The sequence below is a fragment of the Eurosta solidaginis genome, chromosome 1 (assembly GCF_040869045.1).
Source record: "Eurosta solidaginis isolate ZX-2024a chromosome 1, ASM4086904v1, whole genome shotgun sequence".
Classification (NCBI taxonomy): Eukaryota; Metazoa; Arthropoda; class Insecta; order Diptera; family Tephritidae; genus Eurosta; species Eurosta solidaginis.
The window spans coordinates 130,358,742-130,384,754 of record NC_090319.1 but is presented as its reverse complement, the minus strand read 5'-3'; the positions used below and the strand labels follow the sequence as shown (position 1 = coordinate 130,384,754).

Sequence of the window (26,013 nt, the reverse complement as noted above, 5' to 3'; positions counted from 1 at the left end):
TAATCTTCGAAACAATTTCTCTATTAACCGCCTCGGATGCGTTTGCTTGGGGAGAATATAACCCCGTCCTCACGTGCGTCACCCCGTAGTTTGCAAAAAATTGGTTCATTTCCTTCGAGATAAACCGTTTACTATTGTCACTGTGAATAAACTCAGGGACCCCTACAGCCGGAAAAATTTCTGAAGCGAAGTAATTTATAACGTTTACAGTGGTGGCTCTCTGCATGGGCTTTAGCCAAACGTATTTTGAAAAATGGTCTAGTACTATGAAAAGAAATTGATTTCGCCGCTTAGATCTCGGATACGGTCCTAGGAAATCGCAATATAATAGCTGAAATGGCCTCTCGGATACAAAGGTATTTTCTATAGGCGGTCTCGACTGCTGATTAGTAGGTTTTACTGATTTGCAGGTATCACAACGCTGGACGTAGTCCCTGACGTCCTTAGCCTGCTGCGGCCAGAAGTACTTCTGCCTAACACGTTCTAAGGTTTTCTGCCACCCGCCATGGTAACTCCGGTTAGCGTCATGTGCTAATCTCACTGCTTCCTCAGTCAACCCTTTCGGCAACCATAATCGCCACAGCGAGGCTTCTTCCCCTTCCACCCCCTTACGAAATTTAACTCGTTTGAAAATTACCCCGTCCACCACTCGTAAATCCGGAAGCGATTCCTCGTTTTCGGTGACGGTCCGAATCAAGTCTAAATATTCGTTGCTGCTAAATTCAGGAGAGGCTGAATCTATTTCCCCGGGTGTGGTAGTGAAAGTCAACTCATCGGCATCAAACCGCGACAGCGCATCTGGTACTACATTCAGGGTGCCCTTACGATGGTCCGTTTTAAAGTCGTATCTTTGCAGTAAGAGCGACCACCTCGCCAACCTCCCGCTCAAGTCCTTTTGTGTCATTAACCACTTAAGACTGGAGTGGTCCGTGATAATACGAAACGGTAATCCCTCCACATAGGGTCGGAAACGCTTTACACTGATTATGGCGGCGAGACATTCCAGCTCGGTTACCGTGTAATTGCGTTGAGCATTATTCAGTTTTTTCGATACAAACGCGATCGGATGCTCAGCGCCCTCGTCATCGACCTGGAACAACACTCCGCCAACACCTATTTTGGAAGCGTCGCATTGTATCACGAATTCCCTTAAAAAGTCTGGTTGGGTCAAGACAGGAGCGGAACTCGAAGCTACTTTTAGCTTTTCGAAGGCCTCTATAGCTTCAGAGGTAAGCTTGAACGGGCCTGCTGACTTACGGAGACAGTCGGTCAAGGGACCTGCCAAGTCAGCAAAATTGGTAATAAACGCCCTGTACCAATTCGCCATGCCCACAAACCTACGCACTTGCCGAGGGGATTTAGGGATCGGGAAGTTTTCCATTGCTTCTATTTTCCCGGATCCACTTTCAGACACCCGCTGCCTATCAAGTACCCTAAGTAGCGTGTTTCCTTCTGACAAAATTTACCCTTCTTCACGTTTATTGTCAAACCTGCGTCTCTCGAACATTGGGCCACTTCCGCTACCAATTTCAGGTGGTCTTCAAAATTAGTGCTGCATACCATCAGGTCGTCCAGATAGACAAAGACGTTCTCTCGCAACCGCGAAGGAATTGCCCTGTCCATCAGCCTACTCATAGTCCGCGGTCCATTGCACAGACCAAATGGCATTACTTTGAAGTGATACAGAGGCCTCCCCGGAACTGCGAATGCTGTTTTTTCCTTGGAGGACTCTGTCAATTTGATCTGGAAGAATGCGTCCTTCAGATCAATGCCACTAATAAAATGCGAATCCTTTAGTCTGCTCAATAAGCCGTTGATATGAGGAAGAGGGTATGAGTCCTTCTTAGTCACTGCGTTGACCTTCCTCGAATCTATGCACAGCCTAACTTTACCTGGTTTCCGGACCAGTACTACACCACGGGGAGTTTGATTATTCTATAACTCCTAACTCGAGTAACCTGCCTAGTTCGCTAAAAGCTTCGGCTTGCCTCGGTGGCGAAAGAGGGAAATGTTTGCTTTTTATGGGAACGGCATCACCGGTGTCAATGTGATGCTCCACTAATTTAGTTTGCCCTAGGCCTAACTTCTCGTACGAAGGAAACGTCTCGATGACCTTTTGCAATTCTAATTTCCGGTCTGGTGACAATTCATGGAGGTTAAATTCCTCTTCCTTTTCAAGTCTAATCTCTATGCACTCTACGCTTGGGAATATTTCGGGAGCTAACGCAAATGCTCTCCAAAAATCTACCCCGAAATACGCTTCTTGGAGCAATGAGGGAACAAGGTAAAAACGAATAACCTTTGTGATATTTTTGAAGGTGATTGGTAGGGATACTGAGCCTAAAATTTTTTGATTGTTGCCGTCCGCGGTATATACGAACGCATGTAAGGGCTGATATTCGAAGCCGCTATCCTCTAGGAATTCTAATCCATTTTTCCCTAAGATGGAGACGTTGGCTCCCGAGTCCAACAGCCCTACAAGAAAACTATCTTTAATTTTGGCCTTTACGAGAGGCCTTTCATCCTCTGTAAGCGTTAACGTGGTGGCTTGCAGCAGTCTTCGCTCCTGTACTCTCTGTGGTATCTCTTCCTACACTTCAAAATATTGTCCGATACCGGGTATTGTTCGAAAATGGTATGTCTTATTTGTTCATACCTATGTTCCCTTTCTTCTAGGATTGGTGGAAATTGCGTTTGGCAAGCGACATCCCTATGCTGGCGTTGCAGAATTCTGGTCGGTTCGCCCATCGCGGATGAGGACGTTTGACTCTCGGATTCAGAACTATTCGAATTGTCCGTACTGTCAGGGTACGTTATTATCACATTTGAGGGTTCTTCTGCCAGGGTACTACTGCACCTCGGAAGCTCACCACCTCCATGCAGAGATTCACCCTCTGGTTCGGTGCACGGGACGACACTTCGAGCACCGGCTGGTGTGGGAGCTATGAAGCCGAACGAGGATCCCCCGCCTTCTCGCTCGGGTACTGGTTTCCCTGCCTGCGATGGTCCCTAGGGCATTTTGGAGTTAATACTCCCCTATGGCCACATTTAAAACAAAAAGGATTCCTAATGGGTTCCTCGCAGTATATGTATGAGTGGCCCATTGCCTGGCAATTCCAGCATTGGATTCCCGAATAGTCTGGCCTCCTGTTGCGTCGATATTCCAGCGCCTCTATTTGTGGATCCATTTCGCCGTCCTCGCCTTCCATCCTTATGTCCGGGGCTGTCGCGCGTGCTTCGTTTACATGCCGTCCTGGGTAAGTGGCTCCCAACAGCTTGCTTTCTTTCAGCACTTGTTCACCTCTGCGTGCTACATCGCGTAGATCATGAAGGGTCCTTACATCTGTGTTAAAAAGCATCAGCTTAAGACTACTGTTGACGTTTCTTTTTATTATGTCAATCAGTAGAAGCTCCGACATGGGTTCTCTTAAGCGTGCGTTCAAGGAGATTATGTCCGTGTGGAACACGTCATAGCACTCACTTGCTTTCTGCTTTCGCATGGAGATCTCCATCATGATCTCGTGGTCAGTTTTCAAGGTGCCAAACTCTCTTTTCAATGAGTAGCATAAAAAGGCATATGTCGCATTAGGGTTTTGTTTTGTGAACAGCCAGTACCATTCTTCGGCCCGCCCGGAAAGAAACAGGTGGAAACTAGCCATTATTTGTTCGTCCGTGCATTGTGTGCGCTCACACAAGGTGTTCAGTTTAAAAAGGAAATCGGCTACGCTCCCAGTGCCGTCGAAAGAGATTTTCCACTCCTGCGGTTTCACTACTATGCTGCTGTCGGGTACATTGGTGGTACTACCGTTGGCAATGGATTACGGTCCATCCTACTTGCGTTCCTGTTTTGCTGATTTGATTGCTGCGCGGATTTGAGAGCGGCGTTGAGCTGGTCCATATTGGTTCTAATTGACCCCATCTCTCTCCGCATTTCCTCCTGCGAAGCCTGGAACAGCTGGTGTAGCACGTCCACCCACGAGCCTCCCCGAGTGGCTTCGTCTTGCATTCCTAGGGTATTCGCCCGATCGCTTGTAGCGTCTCCAAAATTTCCCATCTCCTGATTTGGTGGTAAAGCACCAGCTCCTTCGGGTGCATAGGTCGACACATTGGTCATTAGCCCCGAGATATCGTGCGCGTTCACGTGACTGGTGCTTCCCGGTCGGTCCAGTTTCTCGCGAGGGTCATTCAGGTCCGAGCCCATGTTTATTAACGCGGGATCTCCGTATTGTCCCCCTACTGGGGTGTGCACCACCAAGGGACGCCTGGCCTGAGAGAAGGACCCTCTATTTTTATTACCCCGTTGCTGGTTTCTCCGGGAATTCCCCGCACTCCCGAACGAAGTGTTCCGGTCCGGTTGACCGAATGACTGGTCGCGCGACATGTTCAAGGGGGAAAAAAAAAATTGGTCAAGCCAAAAAAACTTTTGCCACGTAAGGCGATTAGGGATAAAAAAAAATTATATATAAAAAAATTGTGCGAGAATAATTGCTGAAACCTCTGATCGATAGTCGTATCGGATAAAAGAAGTCAAAAGCTGCAAACAAAAAATGATTAGTTAAATATGTCTTATGTAACCCATGGGAATGCTGACATCCCATTCCCAAAAGGCAGTAGGCTACAGAAAAAAAATAAACACAAATCCATTCATACTTGGCCCTAGTGCTCCCAACCGCAGTGCGAGGGGGTCTTAAGGCCCCCCTCCGAGACTGGTTGGGGCCACCAGGGACATACCTGGGGCTCAACGAACTAGAAAGCATTACTCTTCAGTTTACTCAAGTGACAAAATTAAACCATGGTGTGTGCTTCCCGATATTTTTGATGATGACTTAGATAATATCGACGACGAGGATACTGATAATTTACTGGTCACGAATCGAGGTCGATCCGAAGCTGCAGGTATGGCCGAGTTGTAAGGCAATCCAGAAAACCACTTTGTGCTACTTTACTTTACTCTCACTTTTGAATTCACGACAAAGTAGCCAATGAACGACGATTCAAGAAAATATGAAATTATTAAAATGTTTTTTATTATTTGGCAGTCGAATTTTATTGTACAGAGAAAACGGAATAAATTAGTTGTTTTTCAATTGCGTTCAAATTAATGCGAAGAACCTTTTTCTTTTTCTTAACGGTCATCCTTACAAATTCAGAAGCGGGTAAATCCATACGGGCGAATTAAAACGTATCTTACAGAAATAATTGATTTAGTTGTTAAACGTATATATATGACTAAGTAATCAAAATGCCTCTTGCTAAGATAAATACGTTAAAATTAACGGATTTAAAAGAAATTTTGAACGAAAAAGGTTTGTCCACTGAAGGCCTGAAAAATGAGCTAGTTTTGCGTTTGTGCGAAGCTGTTGGGTCGAATAGTATCGAGATCGCTAGTGCAAATATACAGGACCAAATTAATGAATTACGGGACATGTTTAGTTCGTTGATGCATCAATTGCAATCCAATCAAAATGTAACTGCAACAACTACGCGCAGTGATCAAGAGCGGGCAACTTCTTCTGCTGGTAGTTTTATTGCAACGACTGGGCGTAGTGGATATTCAGTGAAAAAAATCGCCGAAACTATTCCGGAATTTGATCCAACAAACGAATCGTCGGTATCTGTTGAACAGTTCGTAGAACGCGTAAATAGTGCGGTCCAAGCTTATCAGTGGAAGGAAAAATGTTTTTTATTAGCGGTGTATAGTCGACTCAAAGGTGCAGCAAAGCTCTGGCTGGACTCCACTGAAAAATTGTATTCAAGTTGGAGTGAATTATCGAAATGTTTATGTGAAGAGTTTAGTTGTGTGCCAGATGAAGCTGATATACATTTTAAAATGTCTCAAACGACGCGCAAACCAAACGAAAGTCTCCTTGACTACTGTTTCCGTATCGGTGCGTTAGGTAAGAGGTTCGGGCTAAGTGAATCCTCTATTGTTAAATACGCAAGAGACGGTATTAAACAACGTGAATTTCAAATTGCTATTGCAGCAAATCGGTTTAGTTCAATGCGCGAATTTCGACAAACAGTAATAGATTACTCTAAAAACTTACCCGTGCGTACATTTAAACCTGAAAAGACAAATTTTGAAACAAAATACGGCGAAACACGAGACGGTGAAAAACGTGAAAGTGATAAACAGTTAATATGTTTCAATTGTCAACAAAACGGGCACATTTCATCGAAATGTCCTCAACCACAACGTAGACGTAGGTGCAACGACTGTCAGAAAGTGCATCCTAAAACCGAGCCTGAAAATTTTGGCAAGAAAAGTGCTTCGACGCGTACGACCAAAACGGAATATGAAACGGTAATTCCTGAAAAAGATTTTGAGAAAGTGGTTACAATAAACGATAAAACGTTCACAGCCCTAATCGATACAGGTAGTGAATGTAGTATGATCACTCAAACAGGGGCAGGTCAAATAAAAGGTGTCGAAGAAAAGTGTGCTTTAAAGATAAGCGGGTTTTGTGGCGGGGTGATATATGCCCATTCAAGAGTACGTGTCAATTTGAAGGTTGACGGTATTGAGCAAGATGTGTATCTTTACATAGTTGGTGATACATTTTTGACGGTAGATGTGTTGTTGGGACAAGATGTGTTTAAAAATATGCAAATGGTGATTTCAGACGGCAAAATTAGTGTTATAAATGTATGCAATAAAAACGTTAACTTAAATAATAGCAAAATAATTAATGACGATGAGATAAAGTGCGGCCTCGACGAAAATGATAAAATAAATAAGTTGGTTAGTTTGATAAATAAATATCGTAATGTATTTGCAACGGATATGAGTGAAATTGGACGTACCGAGCTCGTAAAAATGAAAATCGATTTGGATACTAACAATCCTATTGTTCAAAAACCATTTCGTGTTCCTGAGCCTAAAAAACAGTTATTCGAGGATATGTTAAAAGAACTTATTGATAATGATATAATTTGTAAGTCCGATTCCGAATATGCTAGTCCTATGCTTTTAGTAAAAAAGAAAAAGGGGGGCGAAAGATTGTGTGTAGATTTCCGACGTTTAAACCAACACATGCGCAAGGAAATATTTCCGACGCCAAATATTGAAGAAGAGTTACAAAAGGCAAAGCGTTTTAAGTATTTCTCGGTGTTGGATCTTAATAGTGGTTACTATCAAATTCCTATTGAGGAAAATAGTAGAAAATTTACCGCTTTTATCACGACAGAAGGTTTATATGAATTTAAGCGCATGCCGTTTGGGCTTAAAAATGCCCCGGCTGTTTTTCAACGGTTCATCGCGAAAATTAAAGAAGATCTTGAACCTGATGACGTGATAAGTTATATGGACGATATACTTATCGGTAGTGTAAACATGGATGAAATGTATGATAAGTTGGAGCGTGTTTTAAAAGTTTTACAAAAAGCTAACGTTACTCTCAATCTACAGAAGTGTGAATTTTTGAAACTAACGATACAGTTTTTGGGTCACGAGTTAGCTCCTCATGGTATTTCTCCTGGTTTAGCTAAAACACAGGCAGTGCGTCAGTTTAAAACTCCAGAGTGTATATCCGAAGTTAGACAATTTCTCGGTTTAAGCGGATATTTTAGAAAATTTGTTCCGGGTTATGCTGTTATCGCTGCTCCGTTGAATCGATTATTGCGGAAAGATGTAGCATTCAGGTGGTCAGATCAAGAGCAAAAGGCGTATCAAAAGATAAAGTCAATTCTCGTATCCCGTCCGGTTATTGCCGCCTATAGTGTCGAGGCTGAGCATCAAGTACATACAGACGCGAGTGCAGTGGGTATAGCTGGTGCATTAATGCAAAAAGAGGGCGACGATTGGAAGCCGGTTATCTATTACAGTCGCGCAACTACCGACAACGAGAAAAAGTTTCATAGCTACGAGCTTGAGGCTCTCGCAGTGGTTGAATCCGTAGAACGATTTAAATATTATATTTATGGCAAACGGCTGAAATTGATCACAGATTGTAATGCACTTAAAACAGTTATGAGTAAACGTGAACTTATACCACGCATAGCAAGGTGGTGGCTTCGTATCCAAGAATATGATCTTGAGATTGAACATCGCGCTGGTCAGCGAATGGCTCACGTAGATGCATTGAGCCGTGCACCTGTCGAAGAGTCACGGGACTTAGAAACGGCATCTTTGCGGATTGACAAAATTCAAGTTAGCAACGACGATTGGTTATTTGGAATGCAACTCCAGGATAACTCAATCAAAGAATTGGTAGAAAATTTACAACAAGGCGATGCTATGGTAAGCAAAGAATTTGTTTTAAATCATGGTAGATTATTCAAAAAAGTAAAGGGGAAGAATCTTTGGGTGGTACCAAAAGCTTTGCGCTGGCAAATTGTTAACAGTGTACATGATAAAGCAGGACACCTCGGATTGGAGAAAACGATTGCACGAATAAATGAGCATATGTGGTTTGCGCGCATGCGCAATTTTGTTAAGTCTTACTTGAAATCATGCATTGATTGTACGTACAATAAAGTACCTGGGGGTAAACAGGAAGGCGAACTTCATGTTGGAGAAATAGAACTTATACCATTCCGAACTGTACACGTAGATCACCTAGGTCCGTTTCCGAAAAGTTCAAAGCGCAATGAACATATTCTCGTTATTATCGATGCTTTTACACGTTTCACCATTGTGCGCGCAGTCAAGAGTACAGCAACTAAACACGTTATCGAGGTATTTAATGAATTAAGTAGTTACGTTGGGATGCCAGGTAGAATCATTTCAGATCGCGGAACGGCATTTACGTCCAAGGATTTTAAGAATTTTTGTAAAGAAAATGACATCCAACAAATTTGTAACGCTGTTCGAACACCAAGGGCAAATGGACTGGTGGAGAGATGTAACAAAACAATACTTTCGATGTTACTGCCTTCGGTTAACAGTGATAAGAAATGGGACGATGCATTACGAGCAATTCAATGGACTATCAACAGCATGCGTAATAAAACTACATCGAGGTCACCTCAGGAGTTATTATTCAGTTTTAAACCACGCGATATTTTGAAAAATAAAATAGTACTTGCGCTACAAAATGATGAATCAACGAATGAGAATTTGATAAAAGATCGTGAAGAGGCAGTTGAACGTATACAGAAGGAACGTTTTAAAAGCAAACAACGCTACGACAAAAACCATAAAACCCCGTAAGTGTATTGAATACGAGCCACCTAGTACTGGCAATTCACACAAACTTGAACCGCGATACAAAGGTCCATTCCAAATATCACGAATTCTTGGTAATGATCGGTATGTCGTACAAGACATACCTGGGGCTCAACGAACTAGAAAGCATTACTCTTCAGTTTACTCAAGTGACAAAATTAAACCATGGTGTGCGCTTCCCGATATTTTTGATGATGACTTAGATAATATCGACGACGAGGATACTGATAATTTACTGGTCACGAATCGAGGTCGATCCGAAGCTGCAGGTATGGCCGAGTTGTAAGGCAATCCAGAAAACCACTTTGTGCTACTTTACTTTACTCTCACTTTTGAATTCACGACAAAGTAGCCAATGAACGAAGATTCAAGAAAATATGAAATTATTAAAATGTTTTTTATTATTTGGCAGTCGAATTTTATTGTACAGAGAAAACGGAATAAATTAGTTGTTTTTCAATTGCGTTCAAATTAATGCGAAGAAGTGCTGGTATTGTTTTGTTTTTCTTTTTTTTTTCTTGCTTCTAAGTTAATTAAACCTATCTACTTAACTTTACGTTACGTCTACTTTTTTTTTTGCATGGTATAATAAGTTAACTTTACTACAAGTGGATGCAGCTTGCTCTCTTTAACTTAGGTATATGCATGTATATATGTATTACGTGTTAAGATTCTATACTAGGGTAATAGCCTTGAATTTGAATATGTCTGTATATTAACAATATATATTGTTGCAGAGTCAAAAAAAAAATTAAAGAACAAGGTTGAGAATACAAATACGTATATTTAGTTCAGTATTGGAACGAACTCACCGCTTTAACCGCTGATATTCGTTGTCGCAATTGGGATGGCCACAGGCCGATGTTCGCTGCCCTGTGGTTGTTATTGTAGCTGGTGTTGTTGTAGCCCGTATGTTCGTAGCTGATAAGGTTGCGGCTAGTATTGTTGTAGCCGGTATGGTCGTAGCTGATAAGGATGCGGCTAGTAGTGTTGTAGCCGTTATGGTCGTAGCTGATAAGGATGCGGCTAGTATTGTTGTAGCCGTTATGGTCGTAGCTGATAGGGTTGCGCTAGCATTGTCATAGCCGGTATAGTCGTAGCTGATAAGGATGTGGCTAGTATTGTTGTAGCCATTATGGTCGTAGCTGATAGGGTTGCGCTAGCATTGTTATAGCCGGTATAGTCGTAGCTGATAAGGATGCGGCTAGTATTGTTGTAGCCGTTATGGTCGTAGCTGATAAGGTTGCGGCTAATATTGTTGTCGGTGGTGCCCGTGATAATAGTAGGCGCCGTTTGTGGTGGTTGGCGCTTTGGGTCGAGGTAACCGAGTGAACCGGGTGGCGATAAAGCTTCGTGCTACCCTTTACGAGCCGGATGACTTGGCTCTTTGACGTTGATTGTATTACGCGGCAGCGTACTGCTGGCCCTGGAGGCAGAGGTGGTGTCGGACGCTTTTCCGCAGATGGTAGGGTTCTTCGTAAACGTAGAGGAAGGGGTTTATTTCACTACGTGTGACTGCGAACGCCGACCTACTTCAACTGGATCTTGTGTCCACGCAACACAACCGGTGCAAGGTTTATTACTACCCAAAATAGACGCGTAGAAACGAGATTTGTCGGAAAGAACGGTTTCGGTGCTTTGCGCTATCGACTCTTTCCTAGTTTCTGGACAATCACCTGCTTACGCGCACAGCCGGCGAGGATATTTTGTGATTAGTTGAGTATCGTTGGGGATGCGCAGTGAGCAATAAGGTTACCAAAGCAGTATAGTTGAGTATCGTTGGGGATGCGAAGTGAGCAATAAGGTTACTAAAGCAGTATATTAGCGGAACTTGACGCCTTTGCTGCTGAAGTTATGCCCCTAGATGTTATATATCCCGTTTGTATAATTGTAGGGTCGCCAAAATTTCGCTCACGCAATATTTCACCTTTCCTATTTTTCTTTTTTGCCGGAAACTCCTGGCAATTTTCGCTAGTGATGGCCCGTCTGTTTTTTCCCTTGTTTTTCGATACTTTTTATCGCAACTTTCGCCCCATCACTAGGTGTGTTCGCGCGAACACGCTCCCAAGTGGATCGTAGCCGTAGACCGTAGCAGCAGACCGTAACACACTGTTAGCATCGGCTTAGAAATGACAGTACCCCTTAGGCCCGGTTTCACCAACTCGACTTAACTTAGTTAAGTCATATTTTTTAATTTTTTTGTTTCACCACCAATGCTTAACTAAGTCGCAAATTAGCCTACCTGTCAGCTGGCTTATTCTCGACTTTCAACAGTGTTGCTGTAGTACAAATTTTGAGTCGAATTAAATGGCACTATTCATACTTATTTCGTTATGCAAATATAGCAACCCCGCTATTGTTGACATCTGCAATTTCTTTGAAGTGGCTTATTTTATTTGTATTATCGGTGGAAAATTTATAAAAAATTTAATGGATCTTCGAGATTCTGGCGAAAGTGATTGCGACTTTGAAGCTCTGCGGGTAATCGTGCTGCGACGAAAAAGAAAAATTAAAGAGCGTCCTGACTTTTTTCTTTATTATGACGATGTTGACTTTCGCGAACGATTTCGTATGTGCAAAGATGCTGCTTGGTTTGTTTTTTCTTTAATAAAAGACAAAATTTATCTTGGAGCACGGTAAGTTTACATCATATTTTATAAATGTTGCCCTAAATTACTTCTTCGTTTACAGCAACAACGCAATGCAGCCACATCAAATGTTTTTCATCGCACTCCGGTTCTATGCTTCAGGATCTTTTCAGCAAATTGTGGCAGACCTTTCCGGAGTTTTAAAAGCAAGTGCCTCACGTGCAATTACGCTAGTTTCCTACCATTTAGCATCCTTGCGACCAGATTTTGTGTTATTTCCTCAAACGGAACAGGAGCCCTTGGAAACACAGGCTGCTTTTAAAGAAAAGGCAAATTTTCCGCGTGTAATTGGGGCAATGGACTGCAGCCATATTAAAATCAATTCCCCAGGTGAATATGCGTGAATAGTAATTGGTAAACAATATCTCTATATTAATTTATAAACGCTTCCCAAGGCAGCCGGTTCTGTCCGGCTTCATTTCATGTTGAGTCCGTCCCACAAATTGTCATTCTCCCAGCAGATCCTTGCAGCGGGGTAAAAGTTAAGTTGAGGGGTCGACTGCTAATACGCTACCAAAAATATCGAGAGAGGTATCAAAAGACGCGAATAATCTCGAAAATAATAATCCGAAGGCGGAAAATAAAAATTGTATCTCAGTTCTCAGATATTTGCAGTGGAAGTGGGCGATTTCCATGTGGTTGTTGTAATATTGCGTACCCACAAAAAAAATTGTGAACATAAGTGTTTTGCGAGGAAACCCCAAACTGATACCATCCGCATTTGATGCACGTATTGTTGGTTGCATCTGTGAGTGAAGAATAAATAGCACAAGAGAACAAAAACTATTTTTTAACATACTAAACATTTATTTTATATTATTTCCAGGCGAAGAAGATCAAACTTATGTGCAATGGATGTGGCTACAAAATGGTACATTAAAACGCTGCTAGTGCGGTCATTGGTTAAAATTGGTTGAGCTCCTGTCTAAACTTATTACTTTTAAATAAATGCAAATATATTTTTATTAAGAAAAAAGTAACCAAATAAATTCACAAAATTTAAATTTAAAACGAATATAATTGCTTACAAGTAAACAACAAATGGAATAGAAAACGTACATTTGACGAGAGCTGCTTTCAGTTTAGCCAACAAACAACTACTGGCATAATATTATTAATATAAATAATAATAATTTAATACTTTATAAACACTGTAATTAATTTATGTTGATTATATTTAGTGACTGCTTTCCAAGGCAGTCGGTTCTATGTACCGGAGCGACTCGGGATTTTTCCCGACCAAGGACTTTAATTTCAGTGTAACCCCATTTAATTTGTTGCGACCCTCCCACAAATTGTCATCCTCCCAGCAGCTCCTTGCAGCGGGACTGCTCCATATTCTCTTGCTCCGGGAAGGTATCCATTCCAATCCGGGTCCGTCTCCTGACCCCGGTCCTGAGAAATGGTTTTGCTGCATCTGCCGGAAAAGAATATTTTTAGGACGGTCATACTCTGTTCATTGTGTCTCGTGTAAGGGATGGTTGCATCGGACAGGTTGTTCTGGGCTTGATCCCAAAACCCGACGTCCACGTAACTTTTATAAATATTTTGTGGCTCCTTGCTGTTCACGTCCAAGGGCGTCCCGTAGTCTACGCCTTAGCGCCCCCCCCCCCCCACTACCTTCCAGCAGCCAAGCTGCTCAGCAAGCCACAACTAGTACTCGCTGCTGCTCGCGCCCAGCGGCGCCAACAACTCACCGTTTGCACCATTTGCCAGCACAGAATATATATGTTTGCGACATCCGCCCAAAGAAGCTCCTGCCTTGGGCGGTGCCACTTTCCTAGATGTTCTGCTCTCCGCAACGGCAACTCCCCGACGGGTTTCATTGCGTCATGTTGCCAGGTCGCAAACCCCAATCTACCGAGTACCCCAATGCCCCCCACAACGTTGCGTCCTGGCCTTCCTCAACCCAGCGGTAGTCACCCGTCACTTACTCCCAGAGTGGCGACGTCTCCCGCTATGCACTTCAGTATTCTGCAGTTAAACTGTAATGAACTAACTGGGAAGATCACAGAGATAGTCGATTTCATGAAGCGGCACAATATTCGCATTGCTGCGATTCAAGAGACTAAACTCACAGCAAGATCTGCACTGCAAACCTGTTCTGGGTATAATGTCCACAGAAAAGATCGCATGAGCGGAAATGGAGGCGGCCTCGCGTTTATCATACACCACTCTGTGCAATATCTATATATATTATATTATATTATATATATATATATATATATATGATCCTGGCATCGACCGCAGGGACAATGTCTTAGAACGTCAAGGCCTATCTGTCCGGTCAGGCGATGCAAACCTAGAAATCATCACCATCTACATCTACCGCCCTAATATTAGCGCCCTACTCACTGGCAACAATCGCATTATCTTAGGTGATTTCAATGCCCATCACGATCTATGGCGGGCGGGCAGTAGGGGTGAGATGTTGGCGGATCAAATAGAAGAAACGACGTTCAGCACAATAAACGGAGACGCCCCACACGTATGGTAGGAAGCTGTCACAGTTCGCCGAATATTTCAATCGTGAGCGCAGAACTCGTAAACTGGCAGCCGATGGTAACATTGGCATCCGACCACCCGCCTATACTTATTTCGTCCGAGCAAACCGCCGACTTCATCGTTACAGATAAACGCACTTTCAAAAAATTTAAAAAAGGAAAGTGGGAGGAATAAAATTCTTTATATTTTTCAATTCTTCTTATATTCTCAATAGGCAACCTCTTTGCTGCCCTCCCTATCCCGACTGATGCCCGCCAAGGGGAGCGTGCTTTCCGCAAGGTCATTGAATCCGCCTCGGCACGTTTCATTCCCGCCGGGAGAATTCCCGAAATTCGGCCCCACTTCCCGGCGGAGGCCGCAAATTTAGCGAGAGAACGTGACCTTATAAGACAGCTCGACCCAGGCGACCCCCAAATAAGGGATATAAACCAACGCATCAGATTGCTTGTGGATGAACACAAGCGGGCGAAATGGGAGGAGCACCTAAGAGGTTGAGGTTGTGGATTTTATTTCCAATTAAAGGAAGTAAAACCAATTTAAAAATAATTACAGCAAAAGTAAACTTAAAACCGTGGTATATATTCGTCCGATATATTATTAATTTGAATACAATTGTTTGCACACTCTAAATAAACTAAGAATATTAGCCTATGGTATAACCAGTCAAGAGGTAACCACTATTACCATTCATATTTACTTCAGGAAGTGTGCGATTGGGCAATATTTGATAGTAACGTAGCCAATTTCAAGTCAAATGCAAATTTGTGACATTAGAGTTGGTTTTCAGCTCTACATACAAGTCCGTTAACAATTCCTTGCTAAGACTGTACAACACTATTGGGCGTGAATGTTTTACAAATCGTAATAAAGCTTGCACGATGTTACTTGGGTGTTCCTTTCCTGCTATGACAAGTGCGTCGAACTTGACGCGCATTAACTCACATGCACGCCGGTTTTCTATCTGTCATTTCTACGCCGGCGCTGCTGCAACTGTTGCAGATGGGTTATTTGTTTCGCTATAATCGCCGGTGCTGTCGCTATTAGGGGACGCTGCTGTTGTTGTAACAGTGCTTGATGTTGCTCCCGAAGTTGCTGCAAAAAGAGTTACGTTATTACAGCTAGCAAGGTTTTATTGTGCTGCAATGGCGAAAACCTGTCCGAGGTTTTTGAGCATACAAATTTAGGTATTCTGTAAACAAGACCAGAAGGGCTTTGGAGAATTCTCCAAGTGAGTTTTTGGCAATATTTTTATACAGATCAAGCCTGTCTAATCGATTATTCAATGTTACTTACCCACATCATCTTCGCTTAGTTTCTGCTTTTTACTGCTTGGCCCTCTTTCTTCAATGGGTGTACTTGGCTCAGTCGCGACCTCGGGCACCTGTTGATCCTTCCCTTGATATTATTCTCGCAGCACCGAATATAAATTTATCGAGATACAACGTTGTAGTTGCTCTTGCATTGCTTGCTTCTGTGGCACATTACCTGGATGCATGTGCACAAGTGTCGCCTCAGTGTTAGCGCCAATTGAATTCAGAGAGCTTGCAGGTAGCAGACCACTTGTACCACTCTCATACATTAAATAACTACCAAAACCGCTTACACCCGCATATTAGATGTTATTATTTTTATTATAATTTTATTAAAAGTTGTGCAGCTGACAGCCGTAACTGACAATACTTCAAATGGATTGGGTTGCGTGAAATTAAAGAGTAGCAAAAAATACTACTATGTATAAAACAGTTGATAGGGTTGTTGTATGTCAATTTCGTTAAGTAACTAAGTTGGTGAAACCGAAAAAAAACTAAGCCGCAAATCTGGACTAACTTAAGTCACAACTAAGTTTTAGCCTAAGTCGAGTTGGTGAAATCGGCCCTTAGTGTTGCTAATATTCGTAACAATATATATAAATGTTTGTGTTTAATCTTTGTGTTCAATAAAGACTATTTTTGGTTATTAATACTAATACCACTTTTCTTCCTTTCTGCACTATATCTTGACTGGCACCATCCCTGAGCTGTGGCCCCGCCAAGACATTGGTCCATTCAATCCGTTTTTTTACCAGCGACCATTTTGTGAACCAACCGCAGTGTTTAAATATTACATCAGAGCGACATCGGTTATTACAATAGTACTTGGTATTTTTGTGAGGAGTATTTTCGTGAGGAGCAGCAGCTATATCTACAACAAATTAAATAGCAATTTATCCAGCCATTTCTTTATATATTATTCAATCCACTTCATCAAGAACAACATCTACAAATATAAAAAAGTACGTGGTATATTTCAGTGGTACACATTCAAATAAAATTAGTAAAAGTGAAAGTGTGCGAGTGACTTGAGAACCAAAAACAAAATTTAATTTTATTTGTACAAATAGCCCATTTGACCATGAAATATTGCTTGCTGCCGACGGTAAATAACATTTGACACGGCTTAAGGGCCTTCGGCGTTGCATTATTGCACATAAATATTTGTAAAAACAGTGTTTCGGAATATTTTAATAGAAAAGCGCAAGGAATTTTTCAAAAATTAATTAATTCAACATACATTTATATGCCCCACCCTAAATTTGAGGTATCAAAACACGCGTATTCACGTTTAGATCAAGAATCCTAAAGCGGAAGTTAACTTTTTTTGCCCGTTTATAAGTTATCCGCCAACAACTGTTCCATTGGGCACGTTTTGTTCCGGCGCAATTACGTTACTGTAGGCACATGAATCAACTCAATTCCGATATTTGGTATATTAATGTAATTAGATATACACGAATTAATGAAAAAATAACTTTGAATTCACTTATTTATTCTTGAAACCCAAATATCAAAAAAACTCGCCTATTTCTTTGTTGCAGTTAAACACATGAACACACACGAATGGAGGGGAATAGTGATACCAGCTCAGCAACAATAGAAATTACTTATGATTTTCTCTAGTCGGAAAATTGCAAGGTGTTGGCGGCTCGACATAAATTCAGATAAACATCCATGCTCTATGGTTTTGCTTTTGTATTTCTCTGAAGAATTTGCAATTTAATATATATATTTAAGGATATAAGTTTTTAAATTATCGAAGCAAAGCGCCTAAAATCTATTTATTAAACTTAAAAAAACTTACAGGCGAAAATTTATGTTTTATGATACGAAATGAAAAGAAGCGCAGACATTTTTTCATTTAACGGAAGAAGCACCGCAGGGGAAAATTTTTATTTCAAAATTTCATATTTTATGATACGAAATGAAAAGAAGCCCAGAGATTTTTTCATTTAACGAAAAAAGCTCCGTAGGTGATACGATTTGAGCGGGAGGGGTAGGGAAGAGAAGAGAAGAGAAGAGAAGAGAAGAGAAGAGAAGAGAAGAGAAGAGAAGAGGAGAGAAGGGAAGGAAGGGAAGAGAAGAGGAGTGAAGAGAAGGAAAGGGAAAAGAAAAGGAAAGGGTGCAGAATAAAAAGGGAGGGGTGGAGAGAAGAAAATAGAAGGGAAGAGAAGATTAGAGAAGGAAAGGGAAGAGAAGAGAAGGAAGGAAGGAAAGGGAACAAGTGCAGAATACATACATTTGTCAAAAATAAATAAAAAGTCGGACTTTATAGAGATTTTTATGCTGATTCCAACGGTATATTTCTTTTTTGGTGCAAATGAAAGGTTTGGGGGTAATTCCATGTCAAAAGGCGAAATTATGAATTTTTCAAATCGAAATATCTCCGAAACTAGTGGATGGATTTCAAAAATTAAAAAATCGAAAAATAACTTATAAAATACCTTTCATCTGATGTATATATATCTTTAAGCTTTCTAGTCTTTATTTACCAAAATTTGAAAAAGCTCTTTTTTGGTGGAAATTTTTTGGAGGTTTGGCTTTATCGAAAAAAGTGCATTTTCTTAGCGATATTTGAACGTCACCTTCTGCGTAGAACACCTTTCACCGAAGGCCGCCTATGCAGAAAGGTATTCTACGCAGAATTACTGTGCATGGCGCAGCCGGTGTTGGATCGGCTAAGGGAGAATTACTCTGCATGGCGTAAAACGGTAATGAAATTATCTTCAACACGATAGTATTAAAGCATTTTGTTAATAACACATTTTTTCGACTTATTATTCGATTGATGATAAGTTAGCAATCACTTTCCCATAAAAACATAATTTTATTATAGAAAATTCTTCTAAATATAGATGTTTTATATATCAAACCAACCCCTGTTTTATTACCTATCTAAAGGCATTAAAATTTTCAAGATTGACTCAATAGTTTCAAAGATATTTTGTTTAAAAAAATTTAAAATTTACCTTTTGACGTGGAATTACCCCTATAGTTATTATTTGCACCAAAAAAATATTATACGGTTGAACTCACCATAAACACCACTACCGATACTCATATAAATTTTTTTTAATTTGACAAATGTATGTATTCCGCACTTAAGCCAAGAAAAGGAAATGGTGGAGAAGAGAAGGAGAGGGAAGAGAAGAGAAGAAAGAAGGGAAGAGAAGATGAGAAAAGATTGCGCCTAAATAAAAATGAGAATTCCAAATATTTGCCAGCATCACTTTATTTGGATAAATAGACGTATTCTCCTCACTTTTAATATATTAAATTGCAAAATATTCAGTAAATTACAAAAACAATGTAATTGTATGTTTATTTATATTTATGTTGAGCCGCCACCGCTTTGTATTAATTTAGCAGAGAACAACAAAGGTAATCTTCATCGTTGCTGACGTGGCAACACTGTTCACTTTCATGTGTTTCCATTTGGACAGAAATTTTTTGCAATATTTGTGTTGATATTTTATAAGTAAATTAGTGAAATTTAACATAATTTTTTCGTTAATTCGTGCAAGTTAGATTATGTTAATATACTATGTATAAAAAGTAAAGTGATGTGTGTGCTTAAAAGATTGCAAACGTGCGGGAACAATATGTATCACACAAACCTGTTTTTCGCCGATAACTTTTAAATGGGTGAAAAAAGTTAACTTCGGATTCTTAATCTAGACGTAAATGCGCGTCTTTTGATACCTCACCCGAAAATCTTGGCCCAACTTTAGGGTGGGGCCCCTAAACTGCACTACCTTTCTCTGTTATTAACAGCCCACAACAACAACACTGCATTGTGTAATTAACCTCACTTTTGGGTTTGGCTCATTACAGTTGAAATATAGAAAAGTGAAGTTTCACAAAATCACTTGGCTTTAACATTAAATTCAGTTCTTAAAAGAAAACAATTTAATTTGAGCGTTTATTTAGTGGACGGAACATTTTTCCTCCAACTTTGCTCAGTTTTTCACTTGCGTTTGCTTTAAATAATACTGTGCTACATATACACACGCACACCTACATAAATATAGTTGGTTGGCGAGCAATTGCTTTTGGTTCTAAAACGTATATTTACACGTACATATATATTACATACAGTCCAATGGTTTTTTTTCACTCTTAAAATAATTAAATTTTGAGTTTTATTTCCTTCAAAATAAATATTTACGTTTGTAATCAGTACATTAAATTTATCAGAATATTATTTAATTTGTTGGGTTCACTTTGTTGGTGGAAAGCGTTGTTTAATTTTTATATTAGCAAATTGGGTAATTCTACAGATTCTGTCTCTGTGTACTTAAAATTTTTGAAAAATCCATTGTTTCTATTTTTAAACTTTTTGCAATATGGAAGCATATAACCGCTTAGTTGACACAATTATTGAGTTCGACATCGAATTTTTAAGCATAGCCACTAGCGAACACTCGTAAATTCGCTAAAAATTCAGCAGCAGGAGTTGAAATCGATGTGGGGAAAAGCTAAAGAAGCCTTTGATGCATTCTTTAACGAACAGTCGTGCCGTACAGACGTGTTGTGTTATTGCCCTGCAAACTTTATTTTGTTTAACCTGGTTTTCTGTTTTTTCTGCCAATATTGGTGCAATGAATAGTTTCTATGCTAAGTGTGATAAGAGTTTTGGCCGAAGTGAGACTCTAATTGTGCCATGCGATGGCTTTTGTAAAAAATTCTTCCATCGTACATGCTGTGAAGGCAATATGTCTACATACGATGTAGAATTGCTAGCTAAGAACCGGCATCTCAGTTACGTGTGCACGGAATGCCTAAATGCCTATGACAAGCTTTGTAAGGCATATGGCACCGTCTTAGCTTCACATAAAGTTGGCCTGGAATCGGCCTTGCTTGCAATTGATGTAAAATTTAAACTTTTGACTGAACAAATTGCTGAAATAAAAGATGATATTAACATTCATGTTAAATTAAAAGCTAATTCTCACAAAAACAATGAAGACTGTGTGGATGAGACGACTGATGGTATCAACAAAATGTCAAGTGTTGTCAGCTCTTTCAATGCTACGAAAACATTAAGGAGTGATATTAATAGTAGCGCGCTTACACATGTGTCGTTGTCGCCGTCTCTTGTTCTCCCCGTTCAACAGTGTGTGCAATGCCATTTTTTCGACCTGTGTTTGCAAGTGTTAATACTGCTGTTAATAACGGTGGGCCATCGTCTACATTGCTTTCTACTGCTAACTCAGATAATGAAAAGAGTAATATGTCTTATGCACAACAGCTCGCGGCTCCAGCTGTAATTGTTAATAAATCTAAATCTACTGTAGCAAATTCCAATGCTGCTGATACTGCTGATGCTGTTGATACTGCTAATTATTCGACTGAAATGTCTAGTAAGAACAAGACTCCAGCTTCGAAAAACAAAGCGAATGCTGTTGGGAACAGCACTAATTCGGTTGCTTTAGAACCTGGTGCTCCTAGGGAGGTGACTTCTGTTCCCCCCCGTAGGTCCATTTTTGTATCACGGCTCCACGCATCGCTGACGGAAGCTGATATATCTAACTACGTATGCTCCAAGCTTGGTGTTGAACTTAACAGCAATATTAATGTTTATAAGTTCAATTTTAAGGCTGGGAGGGAGATCTCTTCTTTCAGAGTCTTAGTTCCTGACAAATTTTTTGATAGGGTACTCGATTCTACTTTATGGCCGAAACACTCTGTGGTGCATTTGTTTACTAGAAAGACGAACCGTGACCGCGCTACTTTAAATGAATCAAAAAACTTGCCAGGCAACACTCCAGAAGTGGTACAAACTTAAATTATATCTTATCAAACGTAAATAATATCTCACTTAGTATATTTTATCAGAACGTTAGGGGGTTGGATACCAAACTAACGGAAATTTTTCTACTGAGTCATGAGACTTCTTATGATGTACTCGTTTTTACTGAGACTTGGCTAAAACCAACAGTTTTTAATGCAGAAGTTTTATCGAGTTCGTTTCAAGTGTTCAGAAAAGACCGACTGGCCAGAGCTGATGGAGGTGTGTTAATTGCCGTTCACACTAGGTTTTCCGTGGAGGAACTACATTTTCCTGACTTTGAGGATGCTGAGCTTCTTTCTGTGAGAGTAAAACTTTCCTCAACCTACAAATATTTTATAGCCAACTACATTCCCCCACAATCTGACATTTCCTTATATTTTAATCATTCCTCAAATCTGTGTGCAGCACTGCCAGGGCCTGTGATTCTGTCACTGTACTTGGCGATTTTAATCTGCCATATGTGTCATGGAGTCTTATCCACGGGAAGCTAGTCCCTACTTCTTCTCGCGCTATCGACTATGATTTCCTAAACAAGTTTGCAGATGTTGGACTTTTTCAAATTAACAACATTCAGAATAAATTCGGTAAATGCTTGGATTTAATTTTCTCAGACAATTCAAATTGTTTTGTAGATCGATGCGATCCCCTTGCCCTGCCTGAAGATGTGTATCATCCTGCTCTCGCGATGTTTATGGAATCTCATAATTTATCTGAGCGTTCCTCCAACGTAGTGCGAAAGACCCCTCACCGGTTTCTGTTTAGAAAAGCCAATCGGTCTAAAGTAATACTCGAAGTATCGAGAATAAATTGACCTCAGTACGATGGGGATATTGATGAGAGTATATCCCATTTTAATAATGTACTATACGGAATATTTAAAAAATGCATACCTACGTCCGAAACCACTGCTATATTATCATCGGCTTGGAGCACTAAAGAATTGAAACGCCTGAAAAATCAGAAGACGCGTTCATTCAAACGCTACAAACTTTCTGAATCAATGACTGACTATGCCGCCTACTCAATTTTACGTCAAAAATATAACACATTGAACAGAATTTGTTATAGGAACTATATCAGTAGGATTAAAAGCCTAATTTTTGTCAATCCTAAGTCGTTTTACAGCTTTGTTAATTCAAAAAGGAAGATAAAAGGGGTTCCTTCTACAATGAAGCTAAATGATCAGATTTCCAACGATAGCTTCGAAATTTCTAACATGTTTGCGGATTTCTTCGAATCTACTTATTCAAACACCTATGATTACCCGCCATCGAATTATCCTTACAGATTGTCTCCTCTGGATTCCAGGCAGTCCCATATATATGTACGGATGATGTTTTAACTCATCTGGAAAATCTAAAAATTTCTTACTCTAGTGGTACGGATCAAATTCCGTCGGTAGTGCTGAAATCTTGTGCTCGATACTTATATCGACCTCTAGCCTGTTTGTTTAATGCGTCCCTGAAGCAAAGGGTATTCCCCAAGAAGTGGAAAGAATCATTCATTATACCACTGCATAAAAATGGAAGCAGAACGTGTGTTATAAATTATAGAGGAATAGCCAAACTCAACACTATTCCTAAGCTATTTGAATTGATTATCATAAAACAGATTGCTTTTAGAGTATCTTCATTAATTGACTTTTCACAACATGGCTTTTGCAAGGGTAAATCAACGGTCTCCAACTTGCTCGAGTTTACTACCTTTGTATCCAACAGTTTTAAGACTAATTGTGAAGTTGATGTTATTTATACTGAGTAAGGCATTTGATAAAGTTTCTCATTCTATACTTTTATTCAAACTTGATCGGTTAGGATTTCCTCCTTTGCTTCTATCTTGGGCTTCTTTTTATGTGAAGGAAAGAAAACAAACAGTTATATTTAATAATTTTTGGTCTCGGTTCATAAACGTAACTTCTGGTGTTCCTCAAGGCAGCCATCTTGGTCCGGTTTTGTTCCTGTTGTTCATTAATGACCTTACTAGTGTGAATAGCGCTAAAGGTACTTTGGCTTTCGTTAAACGTTGGTCTAAAGAATTTAATGACCCATACGTTACAAAAACTCTTTTTACATCATTGGTCAGACCTACTTTGGAATATGCTTCAATAATTTGGAATCCGCGTTATCAGGTTCATTCTGACAAGCTGGAATCGGTCCAGAAACAATTTTTGCTTTTCGCTTTAAAACATTTACCATGGGATCCTTCTAAAAATCTTCCCCCCTATTGCAGCCGGTTAAAACTAATACAGCTACCCACATTGCAAAGCCGCAGGGAGATGCTTGGTGTCTTATTTATTGTTAAATTAATAAGAGGGTCAATAAATAGTCCATTTTTGCTTGGTGAAATTAAGTTTAACGTTCCTATTAGGCCATCTAGACATTTTCAATCAATATTTGTAGCTACATGCAGGTCGAATTATGAAATGCACGAACCACTTCACGGTTTATGTCGTGATTTTAATAAACACTGTAAAAATTTAGACGTCTGCGACTCGTTTCTTGGTATTAAAAAATACCTTTTAAGTACATTAAATTTGTAATTCGAAATAAAGCAAAGAACGCTAAACCGTGATATACTGTTCAACTCTTTGTTTCAAATTTGAAGTACCAGTTACTTGAAACTTATTTGCAAAATTGCGTTGTGATCAATTTTTTTATATGTATGCAATCAAATTTACTCTGTATAAATTCTATTCTGTATATATTTTATTTACTATTAATTTGATTTATTGTCAATTTCATAAATTATTATTTACTAGCTCCTTCATGAGTACATTTTAACACATTTACAACATTTTATCTCTTGCTTACTTCTACGTTTTTAATTGAAATTGTCAAGCGTTTAATTCAATACTGTTTAAATATTACTTTAAAATTGATGGCTGCTTATGTTGTTTATATCGTGTATTATATCTGAGATTTAAGTGTCGGTATATTTGGTCTGTATAATTGTTTAATTTGTAGACTGATAAATAAATAAATAAAAAAATAAATAAAAATTACAATCAGAAAATATATCTGAGAAGAATGTCACGGCAATTAGAAAAAAAAAAGTCGTGCTATACTGTTTTTGTGCGGTGTATGAGAAAAATAAACGACTTGGCAGAAAAACTTGAGAAGGCAGAGAAGGAAAACGATGTTGCCTTCACGCCACGCAATTTGCATTCAGCACCTTGTGATACTGATATATTGAAAGGTGATTATTTGTCATGGCCAAGGTTTCGTGACATATTCACGGCCATTTATATTCTAAATAAAAGCCTGTCGCCAGTACAAAAATTATATTATATCATACAAAAAACCCAAGGTGAAGCTAGAGAAATCGTTAAGAAATGCGAATTGGCGAATGATGGTTTTGATATAGCTTGGAAAAATTTGTGCGACAGGTATGAAAATAAGAGAATATTAGTCAACATCCAATTAAAGGTTCTTTTCAACCTTCAATCAGTCGAAACTGAATGCGGTAATTCAATCAAAAGATTACAAAGGGACATAAATAATTACATATCCTCGTTAGTAAGTCATCATATTGACATATCTAATTGGGATCCAATTATTACAAATTTATGATCAACTAAGCTTCCTGATGGCGGCCACCGTGGTGTGAAGGTAGCGTGCTCCTCATATCACACCGTATGCCCTGGGTTCGCACCCCGGGCAAAGCAACCTCAAAATTTTAGAAATAAGGTTTTTCAATTAGAAGAAAATTTTTCTAAGCGGGGTCGCCCCTCGGCAGTGTTTGGCAAGCGATCCGGGTGTATTTCTGCCATGAAAAGCTCTCAGTGAAAACTCATCTGCCTCGCAGATGCCGTTCGGAGTCGGCATAAAACATGTAGGTCCCGTCCGGCCAATTTTTAGGGAAAATCAAGAGGAGCACGACGCAAATTGGAAGAGAAGCTCGGCCTTAGATATCTTCGGAGGTGATCGCGCCTTACATTTATTTATTTATAAGCTTCCTGATGTGACCCCTTCGCTATGGGAACAGTTCGTAGAAAACAAGACAGAAACTTCCAAGTGGGCGAATATGGACCGATTTCTGACAAATCGTTTTCAAACGTTGGAATCAGTATCAGGTTTAAGAGGTATAAAGAGTACAAAACCTCAAAAGGTACAAAACTCAAAGCAGGCCTCTGAACATCCTCCAAAGAAACTTGGCGCTTTCCAAGCAAGTGCAGCTAAAGGCACTTTTAAAATGTGTCAAAGCAATGATCACAAAATTTATGCGTGTCCAAAGTTCAAAAATTTTAACACCAATGAAAGACTTGCTTTTATAAAACGAAATCACTATTGCTTAAACTGTCTGTCATACAAGTGCATACAATTGCAGCAACTGTCATTTAAGACATAATACCCTCTGCATTTACAGACAAGTAAGGCAAAACCTACACCGGTAAATAATTCTGCAGATTTAGCGGAAGAGCACAGTGCACTTCAAAGCAAGCTCAATCCCAAAATGAATCTCCAAAACAAAAAAAGCAGAAAGATAAAACTACAGTCAAATCTAATTTTATCAATACAAGTAAAGGTGTTTTACTACGCACAGCTCGCGTCAACATTCATTATAATGGTACAGATTTTTCGGCCAGAG

At 39.9% G+C, this 26,013-nt stretch overlaps 1 long non-coding RNA gene across 2 annotated transcripts; it reads left to right on the top strand.

Moving 5' to 3' along the window:
• Window positions 1-12,053: 12,053 nt before the first annotated feature.
• LOC137237951 (uncharacterized) lies at window positions 12,054-12,834 on the top strand. Of its 2 annotated transcripts, none has more exons than XR_010949061.1 (2): window positions 12,054-12,144; window positions 12,641-12,834. It is a non-coding gene; the product is annotated as an uncharacterized lncRNA (long non-coding RNA). The 2 variants fall into 2 exon arrangements; XR_010949060.1 differs by lacking the exon at window positions 12,054-12,144 and adding an exon at window positions 12,176-12,562.
• The last annotated feature ends 13,179 nt before the right edge of the window (window positions 12,835-26,013 follow it).